This window comes from Pan paniscus, chromosome 2 (assembly GCF_029289425.2).
Source record: "Pan paniscus chromosome 2, NHGRI_mPanPan1-v2.0_pri, whole genome shotgun sequence".
Taxonomy (NCBI): Eukaryota; Metazoa; Chordata; class Mammalia; order Primates; family Hominidae; genus Pan; species Pan paniscus.
Genome location: NC_085926.1, coordinates 41344023 through 41356358, shown reverse-complemented (window position 1 = coordinate 41356358; position 12336 = coordinate 41344023). Strand labels below are relative to the sequence as shown.

At 38.1% G+C, this 12336-nt stretch overlaps 1 protein-coding gene across 8 annotated transcripts in view; it reads left to right on the top strand.

Moving 5' to 3' along the window:
- ULK4 (unc-51 like kinase 4) overlaps positions 1–12336 on the top strand; it is a 721105-nt gene that overhangs the window by 565927 nt on the left and 142842 nt on the right. The window lies entirely within an intron of this gene.

The following is a 12336-nucleotide window of genomic DNA, read 5'->3' as shown; positions in this document are numbered from 1 at the left end:
CTGGTGGTATTAATTTTGATCACTTGGTTTAATCAATGTGTAGTTAGTTATTATTATTTTGTAGTAGTTGCAAAATGGAAATTTTCTCATCCCCAACATTTATAACTCCCAGCATTCCACTGTAAGGAAAAACTTTCCCTTCTGCTTCACTTATTTTATTTAAAAATGCATATATAGCTGACGTCTATTTGAAAGTACTTTTGAAAACCTATTCTCTTTCTACAGTAAATCTTTCCCTGCTGATTTTGAAGGCCACTATTTACAGTAGCTAGTGTTGAAGTTAATAAAGGATGGGGGTTTTGTTCACCTATCATCTTCTGGTTTGTCAGTCTGTGTTCACTTCTAGATCCTAATACCTTGAGGTGTCCTTTGGCAGGTGGAGGCTGTGGATGTTCCAGAGTTGTACTCAAAATGACTTGCACCAATTTGATAGGTAGACAGTTGCAGCGAGTGACCCAGCTGAACCTGTATGACAGGTGATGGGTGACAGAACTAGAAGGGAGATAAAGAGATTGACTCCTTCACTGCTATATTGTGCTTTTGTATGGGTGTGACTCCCCCCGACCCCAAAACAAGACTTACTAATCTCAGCAGAGTCACTACCTGAATTGCAGGATTATGATGGTCTAGTTCAGTTCCCCAAGTGTGGGATGAATACTTCTGAGGACAGTAGGTCTTGGAGATGGTACATCAGCCTAGCACTAGATGATGTGGAATCACGTAGTGAGGCAGTTATTTCATTTCCATTTTCTTTTGGTCTTTCTGGTTATTCAAGGCAAAAGCCTCAGTTGTTGTGTCTTTAACACCCCTCTAATCCTTCAGAATTTCCCTTTTTAACAGAGCAGGCCTCTCAAGCTCTCATCTTTTACAGTGGAGATGTTTCTTTAAAAAATTACTTTATGTAAAGAAAAAGGTGAGTCAATCTGAAGACAAGTACTAGAGACTGTAATAATACAAGTGATCTGTAGATATGGCAAAACTGTGAATATGGTAGAGAATGTCAGAAGCTTGGAAAATATTGGTCTGATATCTGATATGGTTAAATTTTGTAGGGATCTACAGTCTCTTTGAAACTCAGGACCGGATTTTTTTTTTGAAACTTAGAAATTTCAGATCTTTTTGGCATGGTACTTACACCGTATATTATATGATGCCCATAGGAGACACTCAGGCAATGACATCATAAGCACAGTAATATTTCTGTGGCAAAATGTATGAATATTTACACCAGGCAGGGGTAAATAAAGACCAAACATGGGCTCCTGTGAGTTCAAGTCAGGTTTTGCTACCGTATGTGTTTTTGAACAAAACTTACGAAAAAAAGTTTGGATTTTCAGAGCTTTCTAGATTTTAGAATTGCAGATATTATGGAAATAAGTTATGTTATTTACTAAAACACTGATCAAATTAATCATACAGATTAATTAATAAGACCCCAACTTGGTCAAAATAAACAGATTCTACCATCTTTTAGTTTGCTTTACTATTTGAAATGGCTTCTTTATAATATCTGACCTGCCTTATAGGGCCAGGTAGATTTTGTTTGTGGAAGAAAAGTTGAATCCAAGTGATTTTTACCTTTGTATGCAAAAAACAGAAGTTGATGCTGGTGCTGCTCATCTATTTTCTTTTTATTGTGGTAAAATGTATATAGCATAAAATTTATCACTAGAATTATTTTTAAGTATATGGTTCAGTGGCATTAAGCATATTCACATTGTTGTGCAACCATCACTATTATCCATCTCCACAACTTTTTCATCTTCCCAAACTGAAACTCTGTGCCTATTAAACAATAACTTCCCACTCCTCCTTCTCCCAGTGCGTGATAACCACCATTCGACTTTCTGTTTCTATGAATTTGACTACTCTAGGTACCTCGTACGAGTGGAATTATACAATATTTGTCCTTTTATGTCTGGCTTGTTTCACTTGGTATGTGGCTTCAAGGTTAATTCATGATGTAGCACATGCTAGAATTTCCTCTGTTTTTAGGGCTGACTAATAATCCATTGTATGTGTATACCACATTTTAAAAATGTATTATACATTGATGGACATTTGTGTTGTTCCACCTTTTCTGTCCCATTTATTGATTTTTTTAAACTTATCTCTGTTATTATCAGGATTGGCTCATGAATTTTTCAGTGAGTTACAATCCACGGCTGCCCCAGATTTGGCTAATGGGAATGGCTTTTGGATGTCTGCTATGTCATTTGACATTATCCATCTTTTTTTTTTTTTTTTGAAGTGCTTTCAATCATAATGTGATATTCCAGGCTCATGTTGTATTACTGCTGCAGCCTTGGAATCAGGCATTTCTCCAAGAAACTGTGGAGCCGTTCTGTGTGGTAATTAGGAAGTAAGATGCAAAAATGTTCTGCATTGGGATCACAACAACTGTTTGCTTAGCAACAATAACAGAAATAGCCTGGACAGTCCCAAGAGTTAAAATATACTGTTTTCTACCCTCTTCTGGAGGGTACCTGTGAAGGTCACTCTAACTCTTTGATGTCTCTTCTTTAGTTGTTCAAGAATGCCCGTAATGTTTACAGGCCTGCCATCTGTGATAAATGCCTCAAAATCTTCTGAAAGCTTTCTAATTTACCCTGGGTCAGTCAGTGTTGGGCCAAGTCATATAAAACATACAATCAGAGATTCTAGGGGCCCCAGTCAACTCAGTTGTGTCCTTGAACTTGCCCATCCTGAAGCTCAGTTCTAATTAAATGGAACACAGATGGCCTCCAATTTGCCATGGTTCAAATTCGGATTTCTCAACTTTGCACTGGTGCAAAACTGATGCTCATTTAGCAGAAAGTATATTTCAAGTACCCATACGACCATTCTATTTTTCACTTCCAATATGATCTTCAATAAATTATGTGAGATATTAAATATTACAAAATAGGTTTTATATTAGATGATTTTGCTCAATTGTAGGCTAATGTAAGTGTTCTGAGCACATTTAAGGTATGCTGGGCCATGATGTTTGGCAGGTTAGGTGTACTAAATGCATTTTCGACTTACATTATGATGGGTTTATTGGGAAGTAACCCCATCTGTACTGAGGTTAGTACACTTGGAGAGAAATAGCAGCAGGTTACCCAAAGAGGAGTGTGATACTACCTGTCTCATGCTTCTGGACTGATTTAGTCCGTCTTCCTCTTTGTTCTTCTGCTCTCTGTTTTTAATTCTCTGGCAGCCATTGTTTTGTAATTGTTGGCCTACTTTCTGTTCTTATCTTTACATTACCCTTGTTCCTGGGTAGTAATGTGGTCGGTCTTGTTATTTGTTGTTATCTTCAGAATGTGATGGTGTCTGACGTGTAAAAGTTGTTCATCAGTTGTTGGTTACTACTGTGTGGTAGTCTCTGTGTTAGAATTTTTGGTGCATTAAGTTCTTTTAATCTTGACAGCATCCCTGGAGATCAGCTCCAGTGATTGTTCCCAGATTATTACCATTTTATAGGTTATAAACTAAGGCTCAAGGAGCTTAAATAATGTTCCCAAGACCACCAACTAGGAAATGGTAGAGCTGGTATCAAGCCCAGCTTGGATTGCTCCAGCCCATCCTCCTTCGAAGTAGCTGGCTCCAGGCTGCTGCTTTGCCAAGGACTGATCTGAGTTCTGCAGGCATTTGTCAGGCAGAATTGGACTGAACTTTGATAGTCCTCCCAGACAGGACCTGAGAGATTCATTCTTTTATTCATAGAAAAACAAGTAATAGATAGAGTTATGACTATGTGCAAAGCACTGCACCAGGGATAATGAAACAGTAAGACATGATCTTGCTGCTCCCTGCCCTCAGGGATCTCTAGCCAGAGAGACATGGAAGCAACCAGCTTCATTACAAAGCAAAATCCAATCAGTGCTATGGTGGAGAAGCCAAGAAAGTTCCGACGGAACAGTCATTGTGGGGAGGAAGTTGGCAAGACATGATGTTTAAAGTGAGTATGGAAGAATGTGTTGGTATTCTATACACTGAGCAGGAAGAAGCACATCCTGAGCAAAGACCCAGAAATCCATGGAGCCAGATTGGGAAGACATAAGACATGGGCCAGGAAAAGCCAAAGCTTTACTAAACATGAGCTTTAGGAGCATTTAGAGTTTAGACATTGTTGATGGAATTAAGGAATTCTGGTCTCTGAAACAAAAGGCTGCTGGCAGCATCTTAATTGAATTAGTTTTCCTTACTGTGGAATAAAACTTTACCATAGTAGCTATCACAGAATAGGTATGTAGTATTTACTGAGCTGAATAAGGAATGTTCATAAAATACAGCGGTTTTGTTATTGGCAGTTCATTTGTGGTCTTCAGTCCATATCGGGAGCTCGTGTTAGTACTTTGCAGACACAGATAGGTCAGACTGAGAAGGACCGTAAAAGACATCTAGTTATCCCATAGTCTGAAGCTTCAGTCTTCTCCACGCAGCCCTGCCAAGTTTCTGAAGACTGCATGAGATTGGATATGCATATGGATAGAAGACAGGAGCTTGAGTGATATAAGGAACACGAGCAGAAGTTTCCTGTGACTTTGGGGAGACCCAACTCTCAGGCTTGGCTCACTGGAGCAGAAGAATCAGATTCCATAGAGAAACAGAGGCAATCTAGATTTATTACCTGGTGCCAGTAATTGGATTAAGGAGGCCTGACAAATGCATTTTCTTGACCATAAGAAGTTAAGGAGGAAAAGACAAGCTCCCTGAGGACCTAATCAGAGGATATTCATTAAGTACACACTCCCACCAGGAGCACATCTAAAAAGAAGAGTATTCTAAGCTGATGGGGTCATCTCTTTTAAAGCCCTGATGGAAGAGTAGCCTCCTGTGCCCAAAGCTGAGCGAGCCTGGGTGGATTCAGAGAGGGCAAGCCCAGGATATGTTTGACCCCATAATTTACAGGTAATGAGCATGTCAGTGACTGGTAAACCATGGTTGTTAGAGAATCATCTTGGGGAATAATGTAGCAGATCACTCCCTATGAATCACAGAAAGGGCCCTGGATTCTTGACATTTCTGTTTAAAGTCCCAATCTTGTGACAATTACTTTCTAAAACTACAATTTTCACTAACAAAGAAATAGGATGTTTAATTTCTGCTAATGGAGGTGGGATGTGTTTTGCCTCTAGGGTGCTCTTTCTTATTTAGTCTGTATTTAGAACATCCAGAGAATGTTGAAGAAACCTAACGATTTAATTATCTACTGTAATTTAACAGGAAGTTGGGAGGTTTTATAATTATACTTCCTGCTTTAGCTTTAAAAATGTGATGGAAATCCTTCAAGTGTCTCCCAAGTTTACCTTTCCCTTAAACTGGATATCAATGGGAGTTTTCCCAGGGCAATGATTGTAGATTAGCTACTTGTCTCTTAATTAAAGCTAGCTTACTCCAACACTCAAAATATTGACTACACATGAACCACCACAAATTTGTTCTGTGCCTAAAATTGGCTTAAATATATGCTATCGACTACTCTCTGAAAGCAGAAAAATAGTCCATGGAAGGGTGACTATAATATGCTGATGTTACTAACTCCCTGTCACCTTCTCACCCATCTACCTGGTGCAGCAGAGGTGGAAGGAATGTGATTTGCAATAACTCTCTGAAGATGAATAGTATTAATGATTTGTTACAAATATCTATTCCATGAAGAATATTTACCCTGTGGTCTTCAGAAAGTCTTGCTGTGCTCACCATCATTTTCCTTCTGAATTCTCATATAGGTATCGGCCCTTCTCATTCCACATGAGAACAGACGTGTTCTGTTGCTGAAAATGAGTGTAATATAGCATTTCGTTATGTACAGAGTCATTAAAGAGACCAGATGAGGAAACCAGGAATTCTGCAGCCATTCTTTTAATATTTTAGTACCAGGTTGGGTTGTAGAACTTAGAATCAGAAGAGGCATTCTTTCTACTAGATAGAAAAGTAAAGAAATATTCCTTGAGGTATAATAAAAAGGTAAAATTATACCTCTCTCCCTCCTGTCTTATTTTTCTTGGGGTTAAGACCTTCTATTCTTGACTTGTATTCTTAAAGGAAAACAGAATGGGGATTGATGTAAAACCAGTAAAATTTCTAAGAGAAACACTGTGCACCCAAATGAGTTAAAAGTAAATTTAATCAATTTTATATGCAATCTGGTTTTTTAGAAGATTTCCTAAAACCATGAGAGGATGCTCTTAAGCGTTTCTGAAAGAGATCTTTTCTTGAATCCATACACACTCATTTGTAGTTCCACTGGATAAGCATTCTCTGCCACTGATTGCCATAGGGTTTGCAAGTTAATTTGGGAACTCTTTGAATGATTTTGTTGTATATGTCCAACAAAGAAAAGAAACATGAATGGACCTGGACGATAAATATGTTAAATGAAATAAGCCAGGCACAGAAAGATAAACACTGCATGTTCTCACTCATATGTGGAAGCTAAAAAAAGTTGCTCTCATAGAAGTAAAAAGTAAAACAGAGGGTTCTAGAGGCTGGGAAGGGAAGGGAAGGGGGATGGGAGGAAGGATAGGGAGAGATTTGTTAAAAGATACAAAATGAACTCAGCTCTGCACCAAGCAGACCTAATAGACATCTACAGAGCTCTCCACCCCAAATCAACAGAATATACATTCTTCTCAGCACCACACCGCACCTATTCCAAAATTGACCACATAGTTGGGAGTAAAGCACTCCTCAGCAAATGTAAAAGAACAGAAATTATAACAAACTGTCTCTCAGACCACAGTGAAATCAAACTAGAACTCAGGATTAAGAAACTCACTCAAAACCGCTCAACTACATGGAAACTGAACAACCTGCTCCTGAATGACTACTGGGTACATAACAAAATGAAGGCAGAAATAAAGATGTTCTTTGAAACCAACGAGAACAAAGACACAACATACCAGAATCTCTGGGACACATTCAAAGCAGTGTGTAGAGGGAAATTTATAGCACTAAATGCCCATAAGAGAAAGCAGGAAAGATCCAAAATTGACACCCTAACATCACAATTAAAAGAACTAGAAAAGCAAGAGCAAACACATTCAAAAGCTAGCAGAAGGCAAGAAATAACTAAGGTCAGAGCAGAACTGAAGGAAATAGAGACACAAAAAACCCTTCAAAAAATCAATGAATCCAGGAGCTGGTTTTTGAAAAGATCAACAAAATTGATAGACCCCTAGCAAGACTAATAAAGAAGAAAAGAGAGAAGAATCAAATAGACGCAATAAAAAATGACAAAGGGGATATCACCACCAATCCCACAGAAATACAAACTACAATCAGAGAATACTATAAACACCTCTAAGCAAATAAACTAGAAAATCTAGAAGAAATGGATGAATTCCTCGACACATACACCTCCCAAGACTAAACCAGGAAGAAGTTGAATCTCTGAATAGACCAATAACAGGATCTGAAATTTAGGCAATAATTAATAGCTTACCAACCAAAAAAGTCCAGGACCAGATGGATTCACAGCCGAATTCTACCAGAGGTACAAGGAGGAGCTGGGACCACTCCTTCTGAAAATATTCCAATTAATACAAAAGGAGGGAATCCTTCCTAACTCATTTTATGAGGCCAGCATCATCCTGATACCAAAGCCTGGCAGAGACACAACAAAAAAAGAGAATTTTAGACCAGTATCCCTGATGAACATCGATGCAAAAATCCTCAATAAAATACTGGCAAACCGAATCCAGCAGCACATCAAGAAGCTTATCCATCATGATCAAGTGGGCTTCATCCCTGAGATGCAAGGCTGGTTCAACATATGCAAATCAATAAACATAATCCAGCATATAAACAGAACCAAAGACAAAAACCACGTGATTATCTCAATAGATGCAGAAAAGGCCTTTGACAAAATTCAACAACCCTTCATGCTAATAACTCTCAGTAAATTAGGTATTGATGGGACGTATGTCAAAATAATAAGAGCTATCTATGACAAACCCACAGCCAATATCATGCTGAATGGGCAAAAACTGGAAGCATTCCCTTAGAAAACTGGCACAAGACAGGGATGCCCTCTCTCACCACTCCTATTCAACATAGTGTTGGAAGTTCTGGCCAGGGCAATCAGGCAGGAGAAGGAAATAAAGGGCATTCAATTAGGAAAACAGGAAGTCAAATTGTCCCTGTTTGCAGATGACATGATTGTATATCTAGAGAACCCCATTGTCTCAGCCCAAAATCTCCTCAAGCTGATAGGCAACTTCAGCAAAGTGTCAGGATACAAAATCAATGTACAAAAATCACAAGCATTCTTATACACCAGTAACAGACAAACAGAGAGCCAAATCATGAGTGAACTCCCATTCACAATTGCTTCAAAGAGAATAAAATACCTAGGAATCCAACTTACAAGGGATGTGAAGGACCTCTTCAAGGAGAACTACAAACCACTGCTCAAGGAAATAAAAGAGGATACAAAGAAATGGAAGAACATTCCATGCTCATAGGTAGGAAGAATCAATATCGTGCAAATGGCCATACTGCCCAAGGTAATTTATAGATTCAATGCCATCCCCATCAAGCTACCAATGACTTTCTTCACAGAATTGGAAAAAACTACTTTCAAGTTCATATGGAACCAAAAAAGAGCCTGTATAGCCAAGTCAATCCTAAGCCAAAAGAACAAAGCTGGAGGGATCACGCTACCTGACTTCAAACTATACTACAAGGCTACAGTAACCAAAACAGCATGGTACTGGTACCAAAACAGAGATATAGATCAATGGAACAGAACAGAGCCCTCAGAAATAATGCTGCATATCTACAACTATCTGATCTTTGACAAACCTGGCAAAAACAAGCAATGGGGAAAGGATTCCCTATTTAACAAATGGTGCTGGGAAAACCGGCTAGCCATATATAGAAGGCTGAAACTGGATCCCTTCCTTACACCTTAGACAAAAATTAATTCAAGATGGATTAAAGACTTAAACGTTAGACCTAAAACCATAAAAACCCTAGAAGAAAACCTAGGCAATACCATTCAGGACATAGGCATGGGCAAGGACTTCATGTCTAAAACACCAAAAGCAATGGCAACAAAAGCCAAAATTGACAAATGGGATCCAATTAAACTAAAGAGCTTCTGCACAGCAAAAGAAACTACCATCAGAGTGAACAGGCAACCTACAAAATGGGAGAAAATTTTTGCAACCTACTCATCTGACAAAGGGCTAATATCCAGAATCTACAATGAACTCAAACAAATTTACAAGAAAAAAGTAAACAACCCCATCAACAAGTGGTTGAAGGATATGAACAGACACTTCTCAAAAGGAGACATTTATGCAGCCAAAAGACATGAAAAAATGCTCATCATCACTGGCCATCAGAGAAATGCACATCAAAACCACAATGAGATACCATCTCACACCAGTTAGAATGGCAGTCATTAAAAAGTCAGGAAACAACAGGTGCTGGAGAGGAGGTGGAGAAATAGGAACACTTTTACACTGTTGGTGGGACTGTAAACTAGTTCAACCATTGTGGAAGTCAGTGTGGCAATTCCTCAGGGATTTAGAACTAGAAATACCATTTGACCCAGCCATCCCATTACTGGGTATATACCCAAAGGATTATAAATCATGCTGCTATGAAGACACATGCACACGTACGTTTACTGAGGCACTATTCACAATAGCAAAGACTTGGAACCAACCCAAATGTCCAAGAATGATAGACTGGATTAAGAAAATGTGGCACATATACACCATGGAATACTATGCAGCCCTGAAAAATGATGAGTTCATGTCCTTTGTAGGGACATGGATGAAGCTGGAAGCCATCATTCTCAGCAAACTATCACAAGGACAAAAAACCAAACACCGCATATTCTCACTCATAGGTGTGAATTGAACAGTGAGAACACATGGACACAGGAAGGGGAACATCGCACACCTGGGCCTGTTGTGGAGTGGGGGGAGTAGGGAGGGATAGCATTAGGAGATATACCTAATGTTAAAGGATGAGTTGATGGGTGCAGCACACCAATATGGCACATGTATACATATGTAACTATCCTGTACATTGTGCACATGTACCCTAAAACTTAAAGTATAATGATAAAAAAAAAAGATACAAAATTACAGCTAAATAAGAGGAATAAGTCCTAGCATTCTATACCATTGTAGGATGACTATAGTTAATAATAAAATAGTTTCAAAGAGTTATAGGTAGCTAGAGCTAGAGAAAGATATTGAACATTTTCAACACAAAGAAATGATAAATGTTTTAAATGGTAGATATCTTAATTACCCTGATCTGACCACTATACATTATATGTATCGAAACCTTACTGTGTACCCCATGAATTTATACAGTAATTATTTGCCAATTTTTTTAAAGTCTTTCAAAAAAAAGAAATATACTGCCTAAAATTTTTACATAATTCCCTGAAGAGATATTCCTGAGATATTGAGCAAGACGGATTCAGAAAATGGCTAGTGGAACAGAGTCATTTATAGCCAGTCCTTCTCAGGACTCAGACCTCAGTGTTACTATTGATAAAATGATAGTCCACCTCAAGAGCCTTGAGGAAATATATAGATCTTTACCATAGGTATCGACAAGATCACATGTCACAGGATGTGACAGAGAAAGCTTTCTTAAGATCCATCTGAACATGTCTCATTTCCCCACACATCAGCTCTCTACTTTCATCCTTACTTGGTGTCTCCTCCTAGTATCTGCAGTTTGATTTCATATAAGGATGTATGATCCAGAACCATTGCAAGAGGCATTTAATAGGAAAAATCAACCAGGTCTGGTGACTAATTGAATATAGGTCTCTGAGGCAGGGGAATGTGAACTAAGTTTGGCTCTAGATTTATGGACCACAAATGGAACACAAAGGGTCAACAAAAGTTTTAGGTAGTTCTGGGTTCTCTGGTTAGGCTGTGGCTCCAATTCTTCCTCTGTTCTTATACTCAAGTGATTCAAACATTTCTTTCCTGCTTGACTTTTGAGAAGACTGGAGTTTGTGGACCCCACTTCGTAAGAATTCCTAATCCAAATACCTGGGATATTATTAGTACCTTCAGTAGTAGTAGAGAAAAACCCATTTAATATGATAAGTTTAATTTTACACATGTTCAGTTAAAACTGACAAATAACACCTTGAAAAAGTGATCTGGTGTTTGAAAATTAGGGTGGGTGAATGTGAAAGCAGGCCACAAAATGAAATGCAAAATTAGACTCTAGTTGTAAAAAAAGGAATATGTATATATAAGAGTTATCAATATTGAGATAATAGCTAAATCCACAAGAGTGGAGTCATTAATTTGTTCAGCAATAGTATATTGAGCATCTGTTATGAGCCAAACATGGAAGTGCTGAAGATATAATACATGAAGAACAAGACAGGCAAGCCCTCTGCTCTCATGAAGTTTATGATCTGAATGGCTGAATACAGTATATTTCTTCCCAGAAATAGTATAAAGGATAATAATAAGCATCCAGGCTTGCGATTTGGAAAATATTGTCAGTTAAGGAGGTTGAAAAGTTTCATGTGTGTTTTGAAAACAAAACAATGTGAAAGTCAGCTTAGTGGAATAGGAAGAATGTGGCCTAGGAGCCCAAAGTCCTGGGTTCCAATCTCAGCTCTCCAGTCAACTACTTGTACTGCCATAGACAAGACACAACCTCTCTAAGTTTCACTGCTGACAAAGCAAGCAAGTTGATTGAGATTTGTGTTTTTCCAGCTACACATCATGATCCACTGAAAGCAATTTAAAGTTTCACAGTGTAGCATTTGTTATTTAAATAAAAATGAAATAGAACAGAATAACAAATCTTAGTGTATTGTTCATAGGATATTGCTTTGTGAAACTTTTTTTTCCCATTTTCTGCATCTGTTTGCACATGTGGCTGTGCATACCAAGTTGTGATATGATTTTTCTTTTTAATTTTAGAGACATAATTTCACTCTGTTGCCCAGGCTAGTTGCCTTCCCTTCCTATTTTTTTCTCCAATCTGTCATTTGTAGCCCCTGTGCAGCATAATTTTCCTTCTGTTTTGATTTCTTTTCTCAAGAGATTCAGCTCCCCTACTCCCTTCCTGTAATCCTAGCACATAAAATTTGTTCCCTACTCTCTCTATAGCGTCTTCTGCTCTTTCAAGTTTCTGTTGCCATTGATGATAGTTTTACTCTTCTTTTTATTATAAAAAATCTCAAAATCCAAGAAAAGTTGAAAGAATTATAGGACGGGCACCTGTGTAATCAAGAATTATCGTTTTACCATATTTCTGTTGTATGTATGTGTTTTCTAAATCATGTGAAAGTGAAGACATCATGACACTTGATCTCTAACCATAATGCCATTATCACAA